Here is a 25620-nt window from a genome sequence, read left to right on the forward strand (position 1 = left end):
TCATGTATCTTGAGGTACTCGGATTAGGTGAACAAATATTTAGTATAATTATTTCTTCTTTGTGAATTTCCCTTTTATTAATATATGATGATCTTCTTCATCCTTTATAACAGTTTTGCATTTGAAATCTTTTTTGTCCAGTATTAGTATTGCTCCTCCAGCTCTTTTTTTGGTTATTATTTGCATGGAAAATCTTTTTCAACCTTTCACTTTTAATATGGGTGCATTCTTATGTCTGAGGTGTGTCTCTTGTAGACAACATATACATAACTCCTTTTTAAAAATCCATTCTATCAGTCTATATCTTTTGATGGGGGAGTTCAAGCCATTAACATTCAATGTTATTACTATAAAGGCATTACTTACTTCATCCATTTTGTCCTTCAGCTCTCTGTTAGTATATCATTCTATGGTCTGTCTTTTTACCCTTTAATTTGCCCTTCCTAATGATCTTCATTTCTACCTTCTTCTCCAAATCTCTCATCATTGGTTTTTTCCTTTCAGGCTTCAGCACTCCCTTTAGTATCTCTTGTAATTTTGTCTTTTGGTAACATGTTCTATCAGTTTTTGTTTGTCTGTGAAGACTTTGAACTCACCCTCATTTCTGAAGGATAGTTTTTGCCAGATACAGAATTCTCGGTTGACAGTTTTTCTTTTTCAGTACCTTAAATATATTAGACTACTTTCTTCTCTCCTCCATGTTTTCTGATGAGAGGTTGGCATTTATTCTTATTGAGGTTGCCTTGTATGTGATGCTTTGTTTTTCTCTTGCTACTTTCAGAATCCTCTCTCTATCTCTGATATTTGCTATTCTGAATAGTAGGTGTCTTGGGGTAGATCTATTTGGATTTATTTTGTTTGGGGTGTGTTGTCCTTCTTCTATATTAATAGTTATGTCTTTCATAAATGTTGGGAAGCTTTTAGTCATTATTTCCTCCAATATTCTTTCTGCCCCTTTTCCATTCTTTTCTCTTTCTGGGACACTGATAATGTGTTTGTTTGTGCATTTCATGTTTTCATTCAATTTCCTGAGACCTGTTTCATTTTTTCCATCCTCTTCTATTTCTTTTCTTCTGTCTTTTCCACTTCAGATGTTTTGTCTTTGAAATCACTAATTCTGTCTTTGAGCAGTTCAAATCTCTTATGTGCCTCTAATGTGTTTTTAATCTTATCCATTTTGTCTTTCATTCCCACAAGGTCTTTTGCATTTCTTTCCAGGCTTTCAAATTGTTCTTTATGCTTATCCAGTACCTTTGATTATCCTTTATCTCTTTAGTCATATTTTCTTTAAATGATTTGAATTGATTAAGGAAAGTTGTTCGATTATCACTGATTGTCTTAAATTCTGTATCTCTTCAGGATATGTGGTTTGTTCCTTTGGCCAGACCAGCTCTTCCTGTTTCCTAGTATGGCTTGTAAATTTTTGCTGATGTCTGACATCTGAATATGTTAGTGAATTTGTTCTGATGGCCAATTTCTCTCTCTTCCCTACTGTTTGTTTTTTCACAGATCTTCTTTGATATTTGGTTCAATTTATTCTAAGTCTTTAAAATTACCCAGCTTAAGTTATCAAAATCGGGTCAGGGACTTACTAATGGGGTACAGATTTTCTCCCAGGAATTAGGATACAGAGAGAACCAAAATCAGTTTTTGTCTGTGCAGTTTCTAGGCTGGCCAGCAGATGATGCTTGTCAGTGTACCATTCCCCATTTCCACGTAGGTGTTTCTGTCTCAGCTTTCCTGTGTTCCTGTATTGAATCTCCAGAGTGGAGATTCAAAGTGGGCTCTGTTGGTTGAATTCACTAAAGAAATGATCCTCATTTCCCCTTGAAACAGCTGAAGGGAAGATGTCTGTTCCCCTCCCAGTCAGCTGCAGTGAGCCACAGGCTTTACTCCGTCTTAGTATTTTGGGGTTGGGGGTGGGGAGCTCTTCCTGGTCACTGTGGGGATTTGTTAACTCACATTTTTTGTTTGTTTGTTTTTGGGTTCTTCATCTCTCTGTCCCTAACCCTCCTGGGAATTGTGTCTTGGTCTGCTAACCCCCAAAGCAGGTCCCTTAGATAGATTTTGGTTCTTTCTCCATTGTTTTTGTGAAAGAATTAAGCCCTGCCTGCTAGTTCAACACCATCTGCCCACAATCCAAAAATTGTTTTAAAGGGTAAGCTATTAAAGTGACAAAATAAACATTTCCTGGTTTTCTGACAAAGTGTGTCAACCATGTGGAAGACAGTCTAGATCAATTGTTCATATAGTGTAAAACCAAACTCCTGTGTACCATGCATACTAAAAGGAGAAGTGTCAGAGGACTGCTTTCTTTATAAGGTAATTTAAAAGGAAAAAAGCATAATAATTAGAATTAAAACACTGTTTACTTAGAAACTGAACTAGTCTCAACATATGGAATTTTTAATTTCAGAGATAAGTTTGCCAGTTATGCAAATAGCATCTTAAAATAAGAAAACATGCTTTATCAAATAAACCAAGGTCTAACTGTAATTCATCTACATATGGCTAAAAGTTGGACAAACTGCTTTATAGCACAACTTTTAAAATTATTTATTACTATTTTTAATTGCATTATGTTTCCCAAATGTAAGGACAAACCCCAACCATAGTCTTTGCTTAGTTGGCTCTTCTGAACAACTACCCTTCTTTCTTCTTGCTCTCTGAGTCCCCATTTGACTCAGTGGTTTGTCTTGATTAAGCTAGCCAAGCATGTAAGTGTGTTTTCCTTTCCAGGAAAAACCAAGAAGGGACATGTGATCTAGTCTTGGCCAATAAAATGTTTGAAGGAGGTCTTTGGAGGAAATTCTAAAAAGGCTTCCTCACCCTTTCAGAGGAATATACATGAAGAGGGGCCATCTCTTCCCTCTGCATATTGTTCTGTCTCACTATGAAGACTGGAGTAGCCATGGCCATCATGCTAGCAATCTAAGGATAAAACCATACTCTGAGTATGGAGAAGTCATGAGAATAGCAGAGAAATGAAGTTGGAGCCCTTTTGTACCATGCTAGAGGGACTTCTTGTAATATGTGACAAATCTTTTCCAAAAAACAGGAGTTTGGTTTAAGAACATAAAAAAAAGATTTAGGAAAAATTAACTCATTCTTAATTATTTATTGACAAAAAAGGCAAGTTCTAATTGAATAAGTTACTAATTTAGGGACTTAAATGACTTTTTCCTCTTTGGAAGACCCTTATCAGAGAGTGGGACACAGGAGAACTCTGTGCCTTTTCCACTAATGTTCCATTTTTTTTTATCAAGAAGAGAATAAAAATTAAAAAAAAAAAAGAATAGAGACTAATAATTGATATAATCTGGTTTAATACAGTTACAGTTAACAATTTTTCCTAATGTCCTATCCACTGAGGGTTGGGGTATAGTAATCAGATACCCTAGACCCTTCTATGTTCTTACTCCCCTCTCAGAGCCCTTGGATAAGGATCACCCATGGAAGTTTTGTATAGCCCAAGTCTTGACTTGGTACATGTTACTTAAACCCTCACTCTGTTGCCCAAGACCTCAGCCACAAGGCAGTACCTAACTGCCAAGAAGTCTTAGAAGTAAAATAATCAGGGTGACCAGAAGGATTGGATTATGAGATTTGAATCAACATCAGAAATCTCTACCACAAGCTCTATTCCGTTTTTAATATGATTTGTCAAATACTAAATGACTAAAATATGAAAATGTTGTTTTGAGTACTCACAAAATAATTTCTTGGTAAGATTATTTTTTATCATTGCCCATAATTTTGGAATATGGGCTAAGAAAATAATTACAGGCATAACTTGTTTTATTGCACTTTGCTTTATAGTGCTTTGCAGGTAATTGTGGTTTTCTTACAAAATAAAAGTTTGCGGCAACCCTGCATTGAGCAAGTCTACTGATGTCATTTTTCCAACAGCATGTGCTTACTTTGGCTCTTTGTCAAGTTTTTGTAATTATCACAATATTTCAAACTTTTTTCCTTATTACTGGATCTTTCACATTACTATTATAAGTATTGTCTCACTATGATCTTTCACATTACTATTATAATTGCCCAGATAAGACAGTGGACATAATAATTGTTGAATGTGTTCTGACTGCTCCACTGTCCAACCATTCCCCATCTTTCTTCCTCTCCTGGGTCCTCACTGTTCCCTGAGACACAACAATATTGAAATTAGACCAGTTAATAACCCTTCACCCGTCTCTTAAGTGTTCAAGTGAAAGGAAAAGTTGCACAATTCTCACTTTAAATCAAAGGCTAGAAAAGATTAAAGGGAGACATGTTGAAAGCCAAGATAAGCCAAAACCTAAGCCAAACAGCTAACCAAGTTGTGAATGCAAAGGAAAAGTTCTTGAAGAAAATTAAAAGTGCTACTCCAGTGAGCACATGGATAATAAGAAAGGAAAACAGCCTTACTACTAATATGGAGAAAGTTTTAGTGGCCTGGATAGAAGATCAAATCGGCCACAACATTCCCTTAAGCCAAAGCCTAATCCAGGGCAAAGTAACTCTCTTCAGTTCTATGAAGGCTGAGAGAGGTGAGGAATTTACGGAAGAAATTTTAAGATAGCAGAGGCTGGTTCATGAGGCTTAAGGAAAGAAGCCATCTCTTTAACATAAAAGTACAAGCGGAAGCAGCAAGTTATCCAGATCGAAGTAAGATATTGATGAAGGTGGCCACATGGAACAACAGATTTGTGCTGAAAAGGTCCTCTTAGTTCTTTCATAGCTAGAGAAAAATAGCCAATGCCTGGCTTCAAGAGTTCAAAGAACAGGCTTTCTTGTGAGGAGTTAATGCAGCTGGTGCTTTCAGTTGAATCCAGTGCTAGTTTACCATTCTGAAAATCCTAGTGCCCTTAGTAATTATGCTAATTGTACTCTCCCTATAGATGAGACAACAAAGCCTGGATGACAGTGCATCTGTTTACAACATGATTAACTAAATATGTTTAACCCCACTATTGAGACCTACTGCTCAGAAAAGAAATTTCTATTCAAAATATTACTGCTCTTTGACAATGCACCTGTTCACCAAAGATCTCTGTTGGAGATTGTCAATGAGATGAAAATTGTTTTCCATTCTGCAGCCCAGGAATCAAGGAGTTGTTTTGACTTTTAAGTCTTATTATTTAAGAAATAAATTTCATAAGACTATAGCTCTCATAATGATTCCTTTGATGAATTTAGCGAAGTAAATTGAAAACTTTCTGGAAAGGATTCACCATTCTAGAAGCCATTAAGAACATTTTTGGAACTAATGGGGAAGGTGGTGGAGTAGGGAGTTCCAGGACTCAGTCCCTCCACCAAAACAACTATTAAATGGCAAGAACTGTCTAAAACAACTATTTTGAAACTCCAGGACCCAGAAGAACACTGCTTATCATGCAGAGAAAAGCAGGAGGAAGAAGCTGATAAAATATAGTGGAGAACTATAAATTACTCCCTCCACTCAGGGTCTACAAGTGCCCATACCCCATACTTGCAGCTGCTGTGAGATCCAGTCCCTGGTTATCAGCTGCTGACAGAAAGGACATAAAAATCTTCTTCCCCGGGAAGCAGATTTGGCCCAATGGATAGGACGTCCGCCTACCACATGGGAGGTCCGCGGTTCAAACCCCGGGCCTCCTTGACCCGTGTGGAGATGGCCCATGCCCAGTGTTGATGTGCGCAAGGAGTGTCCTGCCACGCAGGTGTGTCCCCGCGTAGGGGATCCCCATGCACAAGGAGTGCGCCTCGTAAGGAGAGCCGCCCAGCGTGAAAGAAAGTGCAGCCTGCCCAGGAATGGCGCCACACACATGGAGAGCTGACACAACAAAAGGAGACACAAATTCCTGGTGCCACTGATAAGGATAGAAGTGGACACAGAAGAACACACAGCAAATGGACACAGAGAGCAGACAACTGGAGGGGGGGGGCAAGGGGAGGCAAATTAATAAATAAATCTTAAAAAAAAAAATCTTCCCCAAGAACAAGGGTATGCAAGGTTAGTCACTGATCATGGCTTTTGATTAGTGAATTCAGAAGGCTGGGTCCCTCCTGTAGGCAGCTATTGTTTCAACCCTCCCAGAACAGGGTCTAGGGGTGATGGAGATTTAAAGATGCATTTCTTCCTTAGAGCTGCTGGGGAAAGTTAGCTGAAGGACTGCATTTGCTAGGCAGGCCACAGAAGTTCAGCTTTGAGGAGCTGTTGGAGAAGTTTCAGATGCCCTTCCTGCATTCATAGGACACACTGGAGTCAGTCTATGCCCCCTTTGTCCCTGGCCCTGTTTTGGCTGGGATTAAACAAATTGAGAAAGTCCTCCCCAGAGTGACACTAATCCCACAATTTGTCCTCCCTGCAAAATCAGCATGAAACAACAAAAGGAGTATAAAAAACTTTATAATGTAAATAAAAGAGAGGCAAATAGTCTGGGATAAAGGCCTGAAAGCTTCAGATATCTGTTAGAGGGAGTTTTGTCCCCTAGAAAGCATAGGAGATAACCAAACTCCTGCAAACAGGAATTTCATTACAATTAACAAGCAAAATCCCAGGAGAGGACAGAGGTCTATAAGACAGGGAAAACCCTACACAGTGCATTTGCCTTGAGCAGACCTTCTTGATAGGATGGATGACGCTCAAGAAAATCTGTCTTATCACAAGCTTGTTAGAAAACCAAGAAACAGACATCTGAGGGAAGAAAAACCATAATTAACATTTGAAAATATTAAAATTAACAATTTGCAACAAAAGAGTACAAGACAAACAAAGAAACAAGAAATGATGGCGCATTCAAAGGAAGAGGATAAAAATACAGAAAACACGAACAAGACAAGAATGTGGACATACAAAACAAAACCTTTTAAAAAATGTTCTTAAAAATGCTTAAAGAGATAAAGTTTCAAAAGTATAGAGAAAGAATTATAGGATATCAAGAAAACAATGAGGTGTGGAATCTAAGCCCCCTCTTGATATAGATGTGGAGTGGACACAACCATTCTAAGGTCCACAGGATGGAGGAATAGAGTATGGATTAGAGTGGACTTACTGATATTCTATTCATGAACTATTGTGATTAGTAATCGAAGAAAATGAGGCATTGGTGTGGAGAAAGTGGCCATGGTGGCTGCTGGGGGTAGGGAGTGGGAGGAAGAGATGTGATGTTCTTGTGTGGGTGTTCTTGGGACTTGGAGTTGTCCTGGGTGGTGCTGGAGGGACAGTCACCGGACATTGTATGTCCTCCCATGGCCCACTGGGTGGACTGTGGAAGAGTGTGGGCTATGATGTGGACCACTGACCATGAGGTGCAGCAGTGCTCAGAGATGTATTCACCGAATGCAATGAATGTCTCATGATGATTGAAGAAGTTGTTGTTATGGGGGGAGGAGTGGGGTGAGGTGGTGGGGGGTATATGGGGACCTCATATTTTTTTGAATGTAACATTAAAAAAATAAAGACAAAAAAAAAAAAGGAAAACAATGAGGGAAATGGACTTGGCCCAATGGATAGGGCATCCGCCTACCACATGGGATCCATGGTTCAAACCCTGGGCCTCCTTGACCCGTGTGGAGTTGGCCCATGCACAGTGCTGATGTGCACAAGGAGTGCCCTGCCATGCAGGGGTGTCCCCGTGGAGGGGAGCCACATGTGCAAGGAGTGCACCCCATAAGGAGAGCTGCCCAGCACGAAAGAAAGTACAGCGTGCCCAAGAATGGCGCTGCACACACAAAGAGCTGACACAACAAGATGACGCAACAAAGGGAAACACAGATTCCTGGTGCCACTGATAAGGATAGAAGTAGTCACAAAAGAGCACACAGCGAATGGACACAGAGAGCAGACAACTGGTGGGGGGGGGGGAAGGGAGAGAAATAAATTTTAAAAAAAAGAAAAGAAAACAATGAATGAACAATATGACTGTTTAAGAGATATAAATTTAGGGAAGCAGACTTGGCCCAGTGGTTAGGGCGTCCATCTACCACATGGGAGGTCCATGGTTCAAACCCTGGGCCTCCTTGACCTATGTGGAGCTGGCCCACATGCAGTGCTGATGCACGCAAAGAGTGCCCTGCCACGCAGGGGTGTCCCCGCATAGGGGAGCCCCATGCGCAAGGACTGCGCCCTGTAAGGAGAGCCGCCCAGCGCGAAAGAAAGTGCAGCCTGCCCAGGAACGGTGCTGCACACACGGAGAGCTGACATAACAAGATGACACAGCAAAAAGAAACACAGATTCCCATGCTGCTGACAACAACAGAAGCAGACATAGAAGAACATGCAGCAAACAGACACACAGAACAGACAACTGGGGTGGGGGAGGGGGAGGGGAGAGAAATAAAATAAGTAAATCTTTAAAAAAAAGAAAAAAGAGATATAAATTTTGAAAAGAACCCAAACAGAACTGCTGGAGTTGAACACCATAATAACTGAAATGAAAAATCCACAGGAGGGTTTCAAGAGGAGATTGGAGCTGACAGAAGAAAGAAATAGTGAACTTGAAGACAAGACACTTGAAATAAGTCAGGCTGAGGAGCAGAAAGAAAAAATAATTACTAAATGTGAAAATAACCTAAGACCACTATGGGACACCATCGAGAGCACCAGCATATGCATTATAGGAGTCCCAGAAGGAGAAGAAAGAGAAAGGGGCAGAAAGAATAGATTAAGAAATAATGAAAGAGAATTTCCCAAATGCAAAAAAATGTAACAATGCTTATCCAAGAAACTCAGAACACAAAACAAGATAAACATGAAGAAAAATGCACCCTGACATATACTGATAACACTATCAAATGAAAAGGACAAAGAGAGAGTTCCAAAAGCTGCAAGAGAAATGCAGTGTCACATACAAGGGAATCCCAATAAGAATGATTGCTGATTCTCATCATAATCTACGCAGGCAAGAAGGCAATGGGTTAAAATACTTAAAGTGCTAAAGGAAAACAACTGCAATCCAAGAATTATATATCTGGCAAGACTCTTTCAAAATTGAGGGAGAAATCAAGGCATTCTAAGATAAATAAACACTGAGGGAATACATTACCACTGGACCTACCCTACAAGCAATGCTAAGGGGATTTCCTCAGACTGAAATGAAAGCATACTAGACAGTGGTTCAAAGCATTATGAAGAAATAAAGACACAAGGAAAAGTAACCATTTGGGTAAATATAAATGCTAGATTATCAGGTGCTAAAAACGCAAATGCATAAGAAGTAATGATAAATCTAAGTTTTTGGATATACAATGTACAAAATTTTAAGTGGTAACAAGTACAAAAAAATGGTGGGGTCAGAGGGGTATAGGAAAAGTATATTTGCATGCTATTGAAGTTAAGTTAATATCAAACCAGATATAACTATTATATATTTAGTATATTAACTTTTAACCTTATGGTAACCACAAGGAAAACACATGAAAAATATATCCAGAAATAAATAGGAGGCAGTCAATATTATAGAACACAAGAAAGCAAACAAATATGAAAATAGGCTTTAATGGAGAGGAGATACCAAAAACATATAAAACTTACAAAGGTTAAATAGCAAAATGCCATAAATTATATTTAAGGCAGTAGTGACCTTAAATGTAAATGAATTAAACTTCCCAGTCAAAAGGCAGAGATTAACAGAATGGGAAAAAAGCAATCTGCAAGGGACTCACCTTATATTCAAAGATACAAGAAGTTAGGATAGTGAAAGGATATAAAAAAACATACGATGCAAGAAATAACCAAGGGAAGCAGATTTGGCCCAACAGATAGGGTGTCCACCTACCACATGGGAGGTCCACGGTTCAAACCCAGGGCCTCCTGACCCATGTGGTGAGCTAGCCCATGCACAGTGTTGATGCATGCAAGGAGTGCCGTGCCACACAGAGGTGTCCCCCATGTAGGGGAGCCCCACGTGCAGGGAGTGCACCCTGTAAGGAGAGCCACCCAGCACGAAAAAAGCTCAGCCTGCCCAGGAATGGCACCACACACATGGAGAGCTGACACAGCAAGATGATGCAACAACAACAAAAAGAGACACAGATTCTGGGTGCTGTTGACAGGAATGCAGGCTGACGCAGAAGACACACAGCAGATGGATGCAGAGAGCAGACAATGGGGGTGGGGTGGGGAGAGAAATAAAAAATAATAATAATAATAAATAAATAAATAACCAAAAGAGAGCAGAGGAGGCTATACTAATACGTGAAAAAATAGACTTTAAATCCAAAACAGTTACAAGGGACAAAGATGGTCATTACATACTGATAAAGGACAATTCAACAGGAAGATATAACAATTATAAGTATATATACACCTAACAGCAGAACCACAAAATATGTGAAGCAAACACAGAGATTTGAAGGGGAATTCACAGTTCTACATTAATAGTAGGAGACTTTAACACACCCCTCTTAATAATGGGTAGAACATCAATCCCACACAGAAGATCAATAAGGAAATATAGGACTTGAAAGATACACTAAACTAATTAGCCTCGAGAGACACTTCACCCAATAAAAACAGAATACACATTTTTCTTGAGTATGCTTGGAACATTCTCCAGGATAGACCATATATTGGTTCACAAAAAAAAAATCTCAATAAATGAAAAATTATTGAAATCATACCATGTATATTTGCTGGCCACAATCAATGAAGCTAGAAATCAATAATAGAGGAAGGGAAAATTCACAAATATTTGGAAATTAAATAACATATTCTTAAACATCCAGTGGTTACAGAGGAAATCAGATGCAAAATTAAATATCAAAATATGTTGAGGCGAATGAAAATGAAAATACAGGAGGAGCAGCAAAGGCAGTGCAAAGAGGGAAATTTATAGCTCTAAATACTTACATTAAAAAAGAAAGTCTTCAAATCAGAGATCTAACCTCAAAACTAGAATAACTAGAAAAAGAAAAGCCAACTAAACTCAAAGTCAGCAGCAGGAAGAAAAGAACAAAGACTAGAGTGGAGAAAAGTGAAACAGAAAACAAACTAAAACAATAGATGTGATGGTTAGGCTCATGTGACAACTAGGCCAGGTAATGATACCCACATGTTTGGTCAAGCAAGCCCTGGCCAAATTGTACTATGAGAAGATTTTGTGGCCTTAAATTATCAGTGAGTTGATTGTATCTATGGCTGATTACATCTACAATCCCAAATGAGGAGATTTATGTCTTGTCCCTTCTTTTGAAGACCTTAGAAGAAGTAATTTCAGCAGTCAGGAGAGAGAATTCCCTTTTATACTTCATACAGACAGCTTCTCCTGAGGAACTCATTGAGGTCATTCATTAGAGTTCCTGGCACGCAGCCTGCCCTTCAGAATTTGGTCTTGTATATCCCCCAGTTGAATGAGACAATTTATAAAACATTATAATATTTACAGATTTCTCCTATCAGTTCTATTCTCTAGAGAACCCTGACTACAATAGAGAATCAACAAAACAAAAAGTTGGTTCTTTAAAAAGATCAACAAAATTGACAAACCTTTAGCTAGACTGACACAGAAAGAAAGAGAATACAAATAATGAAAATCAGGCATGAAAAGGGGGACATACTACTGACCTCACTGAAATTAAAAGGACTGTAAGAGGATACTATGAACAATTGTATACCAGTAAATTAGATAACCTAGTTGAAATGGACAAATTCTTAGAAACACACAAATTACTTATATTGAATCAAGAAGAAATAGAAGATCTCAACAAACACTCTTTACTAGTGTAAAGAGATTGAATCTGTAATCAAAAACCTCCCCCAAAAGAAAAGCCCAGTAGCAGCCTTACATGGAAATTCTACCAGATAGTCCAAGAAGGCTTAACTCCAATTCTGCTCAAACTCTTCCAAAAAATTGAAGAAGAGAGAACACTCCCTAGTTCATTATATGAGGCCCACATCACCCTCATACCAAAGCCAGATAAAGATACCACAAGAAAACTACAAACCAATATCTCTTATGAATATAGATGCAAAAACTTCAACAAAATACTAGCAAACTAAATCCAACAGCATATTAAAAGAATTATACACCATGGTCAAATAGGATTTATGCCTGGTATACAAGGTTCATTCAAGATATGAAAATCAATTAATATAATACATTCCATTAACAGGATGAAGGGGAGAAAAAACTGCATGATTATCTCAACCTATGCAAAAAGGCATTTGACATAATACAGCACCCTTTCTTGATAAAAACACTTTGAACACTAGGAATAGAAGGAAACTTCCTTAACATGATAAAGGGCATATTTGAAAAGGCCACAGCTACCATCCTACTTGATGGAGAAAGATTGAAAGCTTTCCCTCTAAGATCAGGAAAACAAAAATGACCACTGAAACATCTGTTATTCACCATTGTACTGGATGTTCTTGCCTGAGCAGTCAGGCCAGAAAAACAAAGAAAAGGCATCCAAATTGGAAAGGAAGAAATAAAACTTTCCCTATCTGAAGATGATATGATACTATATGCAGAAAATCCTGAAAAATCCACAACAAAGCTCCAAGAGTTAATAAATGAATTCAGCAAAGTGGAAGGGTACAAGATCAACACCCAAAAATCAGTAGTCTTTCTATACACAACAAGCAATGATCAGTCAGAAGAAGAAATCAAGTTAAAAATAAAATCCATTCACAGTAGCAACTAAAAGAATAAAAAATCTGGGAATAAATCTAACCTAGGATGGAAAGAACTTGTACACAGAAAACTAGAAAACTTTGCTAAAAGTAATTAAAGACAAACTAAATAAATGAAATGATATTCCATGTTCATAGATTGCAAGGCAAATTATCATTAAGATGTTACTACTACCCAAAGTAATACATAGATTCAAGGCAATCCCAATCAAAATTCCAACAACCTTTTTTGCAGAAATGTAAAAGTCAATCCTCAAATTTATATGAAAGAGTAAGCAGCCCCAAATAGCTAAAGCCACCTTGAAGAATAAGAATGAAGTTGAAGGACTCAGACTTCCTGATCTTATACTTATTACAAACACAGTAATCAAAACAGCATGGTACCAGCATAAGGGCAGACATGTAGACCAATGGAACAGAATTGAGAGCTCGGAAACTGACCCTCACATCTGTGGCCAATTGATTTTTGACAACATGGCAAAGATTACTCAATTGGGAAAGAACAGTCTCTTTAACAAATGTTGCTGGGAAAACTGACTCTCCATCATCAAAAAAAAAAAAAAAAGAGGACCCTTACCTCACACCATATACAAAAATCAGCACAAGATGGATCAAAGACCTAAATATAAGAGGTAGAAATATAATCTCCTAGAAGAAAATGTAGGGAAACATCTTCAGCACCTTGTGTTAGGCAGTGGTTTCTTAGGTGTTACACCCAAGCATAAGCAACAAAATTTTAAAAAAAGATAAATGAGACCTCATCAAAATTAAAAACTTCTGTTACTCAAATGAGTTTATCATGAAAGTAATACAGCAGCCTCTACAATGAGAGAAAATATTTGGAAACTACATATCCAATAAAGGATTAATATCCTGTATGTATAAAGAAATCCTTTAACTTAACAACAGAAAGGCAAACAACCCAATTTAAAAATGGGCAAAAGACTTGAACAGACATTTCCCCAAAGAAGATATACCAATGGCCAGAAAGTACATGTAAAGATGCTCAACATTCTTAGCCATCAGTATACCATTTCACACCCATTAGAATGGCTGCTATTAATAAAATGGAAAATAGCAAGTGTTAGAGAGGATGCAGAGAAGTAGGAATATTCATTCCTAGCTAGTATTAATTTAAAATGGTTCAACTCTGTGGAAGAGAGTTTGGCAGGTTCTCAGAAAGCTAAGTGTAGAACTACCATATTACCTGGTAATCCCACTGCTAGATATATACCCAAAAGAATTGGAAGCATGGTCTTGAACAGATATTTGCACACTAATGTCTAGCAGCATTAGTCACAATTCCCAAAGGATGGAAGCAACCCAAATGTCCATGACCCAATGAATGGATAAGCAAAATGTGGTATTCACATGCAAAAGAATATCATTTAGCTGTAAAAAGAAATGAAGTTTTGATACATGTGACAACATGGAAGAGGTTTGAAGACATCCTGTTGAGTGAAATAAGCCATACTCAAAAGGATAAATATTGTATTATCTCACTGATTTGAAACAATTAGATAAGTAAACTCATAGAGTCAGAATATAGAATATAGATTATCAGAGAATAGGGTAGGGCTAAGGAATGGAAAGTTAAGGCTAAAATGTTCAAATTTCCTATTGGGAATGATGGGAATGTTTTGGTAATGGATGGTGGAGTTGGTAACACAACATTGCGAATACAATTAACAGTGCTGAAATATATGTGAATGTGATTAAAAGAGAAGATGTTAGATTGTATACATGTTAACAGAATAAAAAAATTTTTTTTTAAATCCAGGGAACTATACTACACAGTGAACCCTAAGTTAAACCATATGCTTTAATTAATAGTACAACTTAAAAATGTGCTATCATCAAGTGCAACAAGTGTTCCACACCAAAGCAAGTTATTGGTGGAGAGGTGGTATATGGGAAGCCTGTGTTTTATTCATGATTGTTCAGTAAGCCCACAACTTTTCTAAGAAAGGAAAGAAAAAAACTTTTGTGATTCATTGAAGGAAGTCAAAACAGGAACATTAACAAGAGTTTGAATAAGTTTATTTCAACCCTCTTAGATGACTCTGAGGCTCGAGATTTCAGTGGAGGAAGTAACTGCAGATTTGGTGGAAATAGCAAGAGTACTAGAATTAGAAGTGGAGCTTGAAGCTGTAACGGAATTGCTGCCATCTCATGATAAAACTCATGATGAGGAGTTGCTTCTTATTAATGAGCAAAGAAAGTGTTTTATTCAGCTGGAATCTACTCCTTGTGAAGATGCTGAGAACATTGTTGAAATGACAACAAAGGTTTTAGAATATTACATAAACTTAGTTGATAAAGCAGCATCAGGGTTTGAGAGGATTGACTCCAATTTTCAAGGAAGTTCTTTGGGCAAATTGCTATTAAACAGCAGCTCATGCTACAGAGAACTATTTTGTGAAAGGAAGAGTTAATCAATGAGGCAAACTTCATTGTTGTCTTATTTTATGAAATTGTCACAGCCTCCCCAATCTTCAGCAACACCACCTGATCAGACAGCAGCCATTAATATAGAAACTAGACCTTCCATCAGTTATGGTTCACTGAAGGCTTAGATGATGGTTAGCATTTTTAGCAATGAAGTATTTTTAATTAAGTTATGTACATTGCTTTTTTAGACATGATGCTATTGCGCACTTAATAGACTATGTTTAGCAGAGTACTCTGGGATCTGGACTTTTAGATTCTTGGCTGTGTTGCATAAAAAATTTAAGGTAGCCAAGGAGTAAAGAGCTTATTGAGAGCAGATGTGGCTAAAGTGGTTAAGCACCTGCTTCCCACATGGGAGGTACCTCCTAATAAACAAATGAGCAAAAATAAACAATAAGCAAACAAACAAACAAAAAACAAATCAGGGGAATCTATGTGGCTCAGTGCTTGAACGCTGGCTTCCCACTTATGAGGTCCCAGTGTTAGGCCTCAAAGCAGGGCCTTTATGAATAACCAGAGACAGCATGAAGAAAACTTCAACACGAGAGTTAGGCAGTCACATTTATTACATCTGCAGATGTAAGGAGCCAAGGTCCATCCAAAGTGACTCAGACCTGACTCCCTATGCTGTGGTTTTACTCTTGCTTAAATACCCAAGTTACTACTTAGCATTTATGTTGATTATGCATTAGCTTTTATGCATATGGATGAAAGCACATAGCTGGTTATATAATTGTATGATTAGTATGTTCAGGAAATCATGCTTGCATATACCTTGCATAATCAAAAAAGGGATGGATAACTCCACCCCTGGGTGGGAATTTTACTGTTAATTAAGCAAGTTGAAGTGAAAACAGCAAGAGGCTTCTTCTGTGAAGGTCCAGCCAAACAGTTGAAACTGGTTTTCATACTTCATTGTTTCAATACGATGTTCTTGACCACCAAAAATGGAATTTGGCACCAAGAGAGGTTCGCATCTCAAGACCTTCTAATTTACATACAATTCTTTCCTTTGTATACTAGCAACAGGTTGAGAAACAAGTTACTTAAGGTATTTGGTCATCCTATATCCATCACCGGGTTCAATCCCTTGCCTTGGCACCTCAAAAATAAATAAATAAATAAAAGTTTATTAAGAAAAAAGAGAACAGAAATGAGTTAAGTACACAACCTGAGACATGGCTTGTGGGCATGCTACAATATGAGTCATATACGTGGGGCCCCAGGTTAGACCTCTTTTAGACCTTTCCTCTTCCGCCTTCCTAATATTGGGGAGGGGCTCCAACAGTTTGTTCTTCTGATTGATCGCCCCACCTATTAGCTCTCAGGCGGCAAATGAGGAGGCCTGTTGTTTGAAGGTATCCAGGGCTTCCCCTTGACCCCAGAATGAGTTCCAGATGGACCTTATGGCCAGGGTCTTGGTGGGATCTTTCTGGCTTTGTTCTTAGTAGAAAGGTAGAGTCTCACGGCCATTTTCTCTGCCATCCATGTTCTCACTGAGTCCCAGCTATGACAGAACACCTTCCCTAACTCCCCGTACTAACCTGCCTCACTAAAGTGTAGTTCAACATAATTTTCATATGCCCTGGGAAACCAAAATATTTTTGTGGCTCACTTTATTGTGCTATTTGCTTTATTGTGGTTGTCTGAAGCTGAACCCACAGTATTTTCATAAAGCAAGCAAAAATAGAAAGGGCCAGTTTCTCACAAATACTATTTAAAAGATTTATATTACTTATATCTTCACCTAACTATAGTTAGGTGAAACTGAAAACCATCTGTAGCTCTGAGATCTACATGCAGTAGGTGTGAGTTCTGTTTTCCAAAGTTTGTCTCACGGCTGGTTGTGTGATTTTTTCTTTACAAATGTTTTGGTTTGAAAATATGGGCTAATTATCTATGATCAAGTTTTAGAAGATATTATGCAAATGATGTTTATATTGATATAGAAGAAGATGAGATAAATTAGCACCATTGAATTGAATGGAGGAGGGGTAAACCCTCCTTCCTTGGAATTTCCTGTGAAAGGAGTATTTTTTGTTATTCATGATAGGCTTCGGACCACACCTAATAGTTCACAAACTATCCTTAGCAGAGTAGGGCCAGCCACACCTGTAGTCTTAGTCTTAGGGTTTAGGCTGGCCATACCAGAAAGACCATGTGATTAGAGCGTTGGGGTTTTGAACCAGTCATGTCACTGACCTCCGCAGCCTCTGGGAGGGTGGGGGACTAGCAACTGAATTCAACCATGTAGACACTGACTTCATCAATCAGGCCTACATAACATAATCCCATATAAACTCAAACACTTGAAACTCAGGAGAGCTACCATGAATGAAAAGATACAATGGTGTGCCCGGAGGAGGATTTGTCCTGAAAACATGTGGAAAGGACACAGAAACTTGTGTATGAGACCCTCCCAGACCCCAACCTATGTGCCTATTCTTTTGGCTTCTTCTTTGTTGTATCCTTTCATATATTAAAAAAAAAGAAAAGAAAACCCAGACTGGGCCCTAATCCTTTTACTGGAGTTATATAAACTGAGGACTGAAAGCAGGGAAACACAGAGAAAGAGAGCCATTGTTTTTTACCCTGCCATGTGAGAGAGGACTCTAGGATTACCTATAGCTTCAGAAAGACAGAGAAACTCCAAGAGGCTGAGAGATAGGCAAGAGGCTGAAATCAGCAGAGCAGCCTGAAGCTGAAGAGACAAGCCTTATGTCCGATCACCCACAGCTCAGCTTGAGGAGAAAGTGAACCTGGAGGAGAAGGCAGATACCAGCTGCCATTTGCCTTGCCACACAGCAGGAGTCCAAGATCAGCAGAGCAGCCCCTGGTGATGCCTTGATTTGGACATTTTCACAGCTTTGGAACTGTAAGATTTTACCCTAATAAATTCCCATTATAAAAGTAAACCCGTTTTTGGTATTTTGCATTAGCAGCCTTTAGCAAACTAAAACACTATGTATTAATAGAAGGGTCAATCCACCAAGAAGATGTAAAAATTATCAGCACCTTTGCTTCTAACCATAGAATCCCAAAATACATGAAACGAACATTGAAAAAACTGAAGGGGGAATAGACAGAACTTCAATAATAGCTGGAGACCTCAGGACACGATTTTCATTAACAGATAGAATATCTAGACAGAAGATCAGTAAGGAAACAGAGGACTTGAATATTACTATAAATGAACCAAACCTAACTGACATATACAGAACACTCCATTCAACACAGCAGAATATACATTCTTCTAAAGTACAAATGGATTATTCTCTAGGATATTCCATATGTTAGGTCACAAAACAAGACTCGATAAATTTTAAAAGATTGAAATGATATAAAGCATCTATTCCAAGTACAATGGAATGAAGCTAGAAATTAGTGACACAAGGAAAATTGGGAAATTCACAGATCTATAGAAACTTTAAAAATCCTTTTAAATAGTCAATGGGTCAAAGGAGAAATCACAAGGCAAATTAGGAAACATGTCAAATTAAAATTAAAACAGAACATACCAAAACTATTAGAGTTCTCCAGAGGAATAGAATAGACAGGAGATGTGCGTGAGTATGTGTGTATGTGTGTGTATGGGTACGTGTATATGTATATGGGTAGGAATTTTGAAATTATTATTGGAATAGGCTCATGTAATTATGCATTTTGCATTTTCTGATGTAGGGAAGACAGTGTTCACAGGAAATTTATAGCCCTGAATGTCTATAATTTAAAAAAAGATTACAAATCAGCAACTTAACTTCATATATGGAGGAAATAGAAAAAGAAGAGCAAGCTAAATTTGAAGTTAGTAGAAGGGAAAAAATTATAACACTTGTAACCATGATATAATATTGCCTTCTTAAACTTTGGAGGCTATTCTTCTGAATATTTTCCCCAAGTGCAGAAAACGAGGTTGGGTGAATGTTAGATTGTAAATACCATGCCATGTCCTGTGTTTTTGTAGTCTTAGGTTGGTTACTATGTGTTTTATACCATTTCAGAATGTTGTTTTCTCTCATCAGGAAAGGAAGGCAATGCAAGTACTTTTTAGAAACTCCGGAGAACATCCATTCATTTATCGAATTCTATGTCATTGTTCCCCAACCAGAGTTAATGAACCCTGTTCTCTCCATTTAGAACTTGTCTCATCCTTTCTTGTATTATGGATGGTTTTTGTACATCTCTTTCTCTTCTGAGTACAAAATCCTTTATGGCACAACTCTGTTTTCTTCACCTGTGACTCTCTTCAAGCAATTTGTACTTGGTAGACTTCAATAAATCTTAAACAAAATTTTCATTTATATTTAGCATCACTGTTTCTCTGATAAGGGAAAACATTTCTAGCATTGCTATATGAGGAACTCAAAGACTAAGGCAAAAAAGTAAAATCCCACCACATTGTTTTGGGGTCTTTAGCTACCTTCAGCATCATTGGGTAGAGGCCATGGGAGTTCTACCTCCTTATTGTTCATTGGTGCAGTACAAAGTTATACTAAGTGCCCCTTATCCTTTTGGCCCAAGTCTTCCAGGAAGTCCAAATCTCCCTCAAGATGTCTGTATTCCTGGCACTTACATTCTCATAGTCAGTTTCACCTCCAAGTTCGTATCCCTGACATGATTTCACTGCCCCTTAGTTGCCCAGCTGCTCTGTGTGCTTCCTTTCCTCTGTTCCATTCCAACCCAAACATGCACTTACCTTCTCTATAATTTTCTCCAAATCAGTTCCACAAGGCTTTTGTGAGACTGCAGACTTGTTGAACATTTGCATCAACAGTGGGGTCTTACATTTCACAAGGGCAATGAAACTGAACAAAATTGGATATTATTCCTGTGATGGATTGGGGCTATATACCTCAGAAAAACATGTTCTTGATCTTAATCCATTCCTGTGGGTGTGAACCCATTTTAAATAGGACCTTTTGATGAATTTACTTCAGTGAAGGTGTGGCCCACATGAATCAGGATGGGTCTTAATCCTACTACTGAAGTCCTCTATAAACAGAAGGAAACTGAGTCACAAAGAGAGAGAGCATGGTTAGAAGTCAGAAGTTTAAGGAATCCAGAGAGAACTGGAGAGGCTGCCATGTGCTTTGACAGAAAAACAAAGGGCCAAGGATCACTGGTAGCCAGCCCCAGAAAACCACAGTTTTGTGGAAGAAAGCAAACCTTGATAACACCTTGATTTTGGGCTTCTCCTAGTCTCAAAACCATGAGTCAATAAATTCCCATTGTGTAATCCAATAAATAAATAAGATTAAAGCAGAGATAAATGAACTACAGAACAGAAAAACAATTGAGAGAATCAATGAAATCAAAAGTTAATTATTTGAAAAGATCAATAAAATTGATAAACCTTTAGGTAAACTGACAAAGAAAAAAAGAGAAGATGCAAATAATTAAAATCCAAAATGAAAAGGGGACATTACCACTGATTTTGCAGAAATTAAAAAATTTATAAGAGAATACAATGAACACTTGTATGCCAACAATTAGCAAGTGTAGAAGGAATGGACAAATTCTTAGCAAAACACAATTCACCTAAACTGACTAAGGTAGATACAGAAGATCTCAATACACCCGTAACAAATGAAGAGATTGAATCAATAATCAAAAACCTTCCAACAAGGAACAAAATTCATTCTGGCCAAATTACTACAGACTAATTTCCCTTATGAATATAGATGGAAAAATCTTCAATAAGATGCTAATAAATTGAATATAACAGCATAGTAAAAAGAATTATACACCAAGGCTAAGTGGTATTTATCTTAGTTATGCAAGGATGATTCAACATTAAAAATCAATTAATGTAATACGCTACATTAATTAATATTAATAGATGAAGGGAAAAACACATGCTTACCTCAATTGATACAGAAAACACATTTGACAAAATCCAGCATCCCTTTTGATAAAAACAGGTAGAAAACTAGGAATAGAAAAGAAATTCCTCAACAGAATAAAAGGCATATATGAAAAAAAGAGTCACTAACATGATACTCTATGGTGAACAACTCAAAGATTTCCCTCTAAGACCAGAAAAAGGCAAGGATGCCCACTGTCACCATTGTTATTCAACATTATACTGAAAGTTCTAACCAGAGAATTTCTGCAATAAAAAGGAAAAATAGGTATCCAAATTGGAAAGGAAGAAGTAAAACTTTCCCTTTTGCAGATGACATGATCCTATTTGCAGAAAGTCCCAAAATACTCATGACAAAGTACTGGAACAAATAAACTCAGCCAAGTGACAGGGTACAAGATCAGCATTTAAAAATCAGGTATGTTTCTATCTAGTAAAGAACACTATGAAGAGGAAATCAAGAAAAATTTCATTTACAATAGCAACTAAATGAATCAAATATCTAGAAATAATTCTAACCAAAGATGTAAATGACTTGTACAAAGAAAATTTTAAAACATTGCTGAAAGAAATCAAAGAAGACCTAAATAAATGAAAGGGCATTGTTCATGGATTGGAAGACTAAATATTGTGAAGATGTCAATTCCACTCAGTGATTTACTGATTAAACACAATCCAAATAAAAATTCTAACAGTCTTCTTTGCAGAAATGGAAAAGCCAATTATCAAAATTTTATGGAAGCATATGAGTAAATAGCCAAAGCTATTTCATTCTTGAAAAAGAATGAAGTTGGAGGAGTTATACTTCCTGATCTTACAACTTATTACAAAGCCACAATAATCAAAACAGCATGGTACTGGAATAAAGACAGACAAATGGAGCTGGCAAAACTGCACATCCATTTGCAAAAAAAAAAGAGGGAGGACCCCTACTTCACATCATATAAAAACATTAACTCAAAATGGATCAAAGACCTTCATATAAGAACCAGAATTATCCCATTCCTAGGAAAAAACATAGGGAAGCATCTTCAGGCCCTTGTATTAGGCAAAGGTTTTTAGACTTTACACCCAAATGATGAGCAACAAAAGAAAAAAACAAGTAGATAAATGGGACCTCATCAAAATTAAATACTTCTGGTCATCAAAGGACGCCATCCTGGAAGCAAAAAGACAACCTATAGAAAATATTTGGGAAGCACATATCTAATAAGGGTTTAAGTATAAAGAATATATAAAGAAATCTTTCAACTCAACAACAAAATACCAAACATTAAAAATGGGGAAAAAAGTTTTCAAAAAATTTTATTGAAGTATATCATTTATGCATGAACCTACATAAACAATAAATGTATAGTAAAAGTTGTGAACTTACAAAACAAACATGCATATAGCATACAGGGCTCCCATACATCACTCTGCCACCAATACCTTACACTGTTGTGAAACATTTGTTACAAACTATGAAAGAGCATTGTCAAAATAGTACTGCTAACTATGGCCTGTATCTTGCACTTGGTGTATTTTTTCCCAAACCCACATGATTTCTTTTTTTTTTAAAGATTTATTTATTTATTTATTTAATTCCTCCCCCCCCCCACCGGTTGTCTGTTCTTGGTGTCTGTTTGCTGCGTCTTGTTTCTTTGTCCGCTTCTGTTGTCATCAGCAGCACGGGAAGTGTGGGCGGCGCCATTCCTGGGCAGGCTGCTCTTTCTTTTCACACTGGGCGGCTTTCCTCACGGGCGCACTCCTTGCGCGTGGGGCTCCCCCACGCGGGGGACACCCTTGTGTGGCACGGCACTCCTTGCGCGCATCAGCGCTGCGCATGGCCAGCTCCACACGTAACCCACATGATTTTAACACTTTGTGTTAGTATTATATATTTGTTTTAGTTCATGAGTGAACATTCTCATATTTATTCTGTTAACTACAGCTCATCTTCCACTGCAGTATTCACTGTGTTATACAGTCCCATGCTCTGTACAATCCATTCAAAGTGCACACGGTGGCTCTCATTTTCATCAGAGAGCTGTGCTGTCATCACCTCAGTCAATTTTAGAAAATCCCATAACTCTGTCTTTCCCCCTATTGTTCCTTAGACTTGATAAAATATCTTCTTTGCCATTGCTATAAAAATATTACAATATTACTGTTAACTATCATCCATAAGTTACATTAGTTGTTTTCCCATTATGGTGATAAATGGGAAAACACATATTCTTTGTAAAAGAACATTCTTATTTTATGCTATTAACCACAAGCTTCATCCACCACCAAAATTACTGTTATACCTTCCCTAGATTACTCTCTAGCTTCCTTTCTATTGGCATTTATGTCCACAGACTACCTCTTTCAGCTGCAATCACATTTATAAATCTGCAGTGTTCGTTATACCCACTATAATAGGATATGATCTACTCTACTCATTTCCAAACTTTTACAACAAAAATTATTAAAAATTCTACATACCTTATGCGTCAGCTCCCATTCTCAACCCATATTCTATCTCCTAGAAACTCCAGAGCAGAGATTCTTAACCAGATTTCAGAGGGTGGGAGCTTGAATTGAAAATTTTAAAAATAAAACATTATTCTTGTGGGGACATATTGGTGCGGGTGGAATACATTTATAAAATAATACATAGTAAAGTGTGAATTTAGTAAGGGTTCCATGGTTTTCATCTGACTGGCAAAGGGGTCCAAGGAATAAAAAAGTTAAGAACCCCTGCTCTAGAGTTTCTCTCTCTGAGTTTACTCACTGTATTTAGATCATATTTGTGAGACCATACAATATTTGTCCTTTTGTGTCTAGCTTCTTTTAATCAACAAATATCCTCAAGGTTCATCCATGTTATCACATGCATCCCTTATAAGAAGAAAATTTCTTTTCTTCTTATAGGTGAATAGCATTCTATTGTATATATACACCACATTTTGTTTATCCATCCATTGGTTGATGGACACTTGTTTCCATATTTTAACGATTGTAAATAATGACATTATGAATATCTGCGTGCAAATGTCTGTTTTCATCCTTGCTTTCAGTTCTTCTGAATATATTACTAGTAATGGATTGCTCTATCATATGGGAGTTCTATATTCAGCTTCCTGAGGAACTGCCAAACTGTCTTCCACAGAGATTGCACCATTCTACCTTCCCACCAACAGTGAAGGAGTTTTCCTATTTCTCCACATCCTCTCTAGCACTTGTAGTTTTCTTTCTTTTTTTTTTAAATAGTCATTCTATAAGGTGTGAAATGGTGTGTCATTGTACTTTAGATCTGCATTCTCCTAATAGCTAGTGATGTTGAACAATTTTTCATGCGTGTTTTGGCCATTTGTAGTTCCTTTTTGGTAGTTGCCCATTTTTTAATTGGATTGCTTCTTATAGCAGTTTGATATGGCTATGAAATCCAAAAATAGATACTGGATTATGTTTGTAATCTGATCTATACCTGGGCATGACTGAATTATGATTAGGGTGTCGAGTCCCCACCCCTTGGTGCATAGGGACTCACACATAAAAGGCATGGCAAAGAACAGGGTTGGGGTTTCTGATGTCAGAGTTTTGAAGTTAGAGTTTGATGCTGAAGACTTAAGCTGGAGCCCCAGGAAGTAAGCTCACAGAGGAAAGAGAAGCCAGCCCCTGGAAAAAAGGAACCTTGAACCCAGAGAAAAACAAGCCCCAGGAATGTAGGAACCCAGGAAGCTGAAAACTGCGCAGACATTGGCAGCCATCTTGCGCCTAGACTTTGGTGAGGGAAATAACTTATGATTTATGGCCTGGTATCTGTAAGCTCCTACCCTAAATAAATACCCTTTATAAAAACCAACCAATTTCTGGTATTTCGCATCAGCACCCCTTTGGCTGACTAATACACTTGTCTTTTTATCTTTGAGTTGTATGATCTCTTTCTATAACATAGGTATCAAACCCTTACCAGATATGGGGCTTACAAATATTTTTCTCTTTGAGTAGGGTGCCTTTTTACTTCTTGACAAAGTCTTTTGAAGAACAAGAGTATTTAATTTTGAGGAGATCCCATTTACGTATTTCATTTTCTTTTATTGCTCATGCTTTGGGTATAAGTTTTAAAAAACTACTGTCTATCACAAGATCTTGAAGATGTTTTACTTCTAGGAGTTTTACAGCTGTAACTTTAATATTTAGGTCCTTTATCTTTTTTCTTTTTTTTTTTTTTTAGGTGCTTGGGCCTGGGATTGAATCCAGGACCTCATTATGGGAAGCTGGTGCCCAACTACTCCACACTGACTCCCCCTTGATGGCATTTTGAGTTAATTTTTGTATTAAGTATAAGATAAGGGTTCTAGTTCTTACTTTTGGATATGCATATTCAGTTCTCCCAGCACCACTTTTTTTAATAGACTGTTCTGGCCCAGCTGAGTGGGCTTGACAGCCTTGTCAACAATCACTTGGCTGTAGATGTGTGAGGGTCTATTTCTCTAGAATAAATTCGGTTCCATTGGTCAATATGTCTATCTTCATGCCACTACCATGCTGTTTCTGCCACTGTAGCTAAGTAATGTGCTTTAAATGCAAGAAGTGAGTGTCTTCCACCTGTGTTCTTCTTTTTTAAGATATTTTTGACTATTTGTGGCCCCTTACCCTTCCAAATAAATTTGACAATTGGGTCTTTCATTTCTGAAAAAAGGCTGTTGGAATTTTTATTGGTATTGCCTTG

Source organism: Dasypus novemcinctus, chromosome 2 (assembly GCF_030445035.2).
Source record: "Dasypus novemcinctus isolate mDasNov1 chromosome 2, mDasNov1.1.hap2, whole genome shotgun sequence".
Lineage (NCBI taxonomy): Eukaryota > Metazoa > Chordata > Mammalia > Cingulata > Dasypodidae > Dasypus > Dasypus novemcinctus.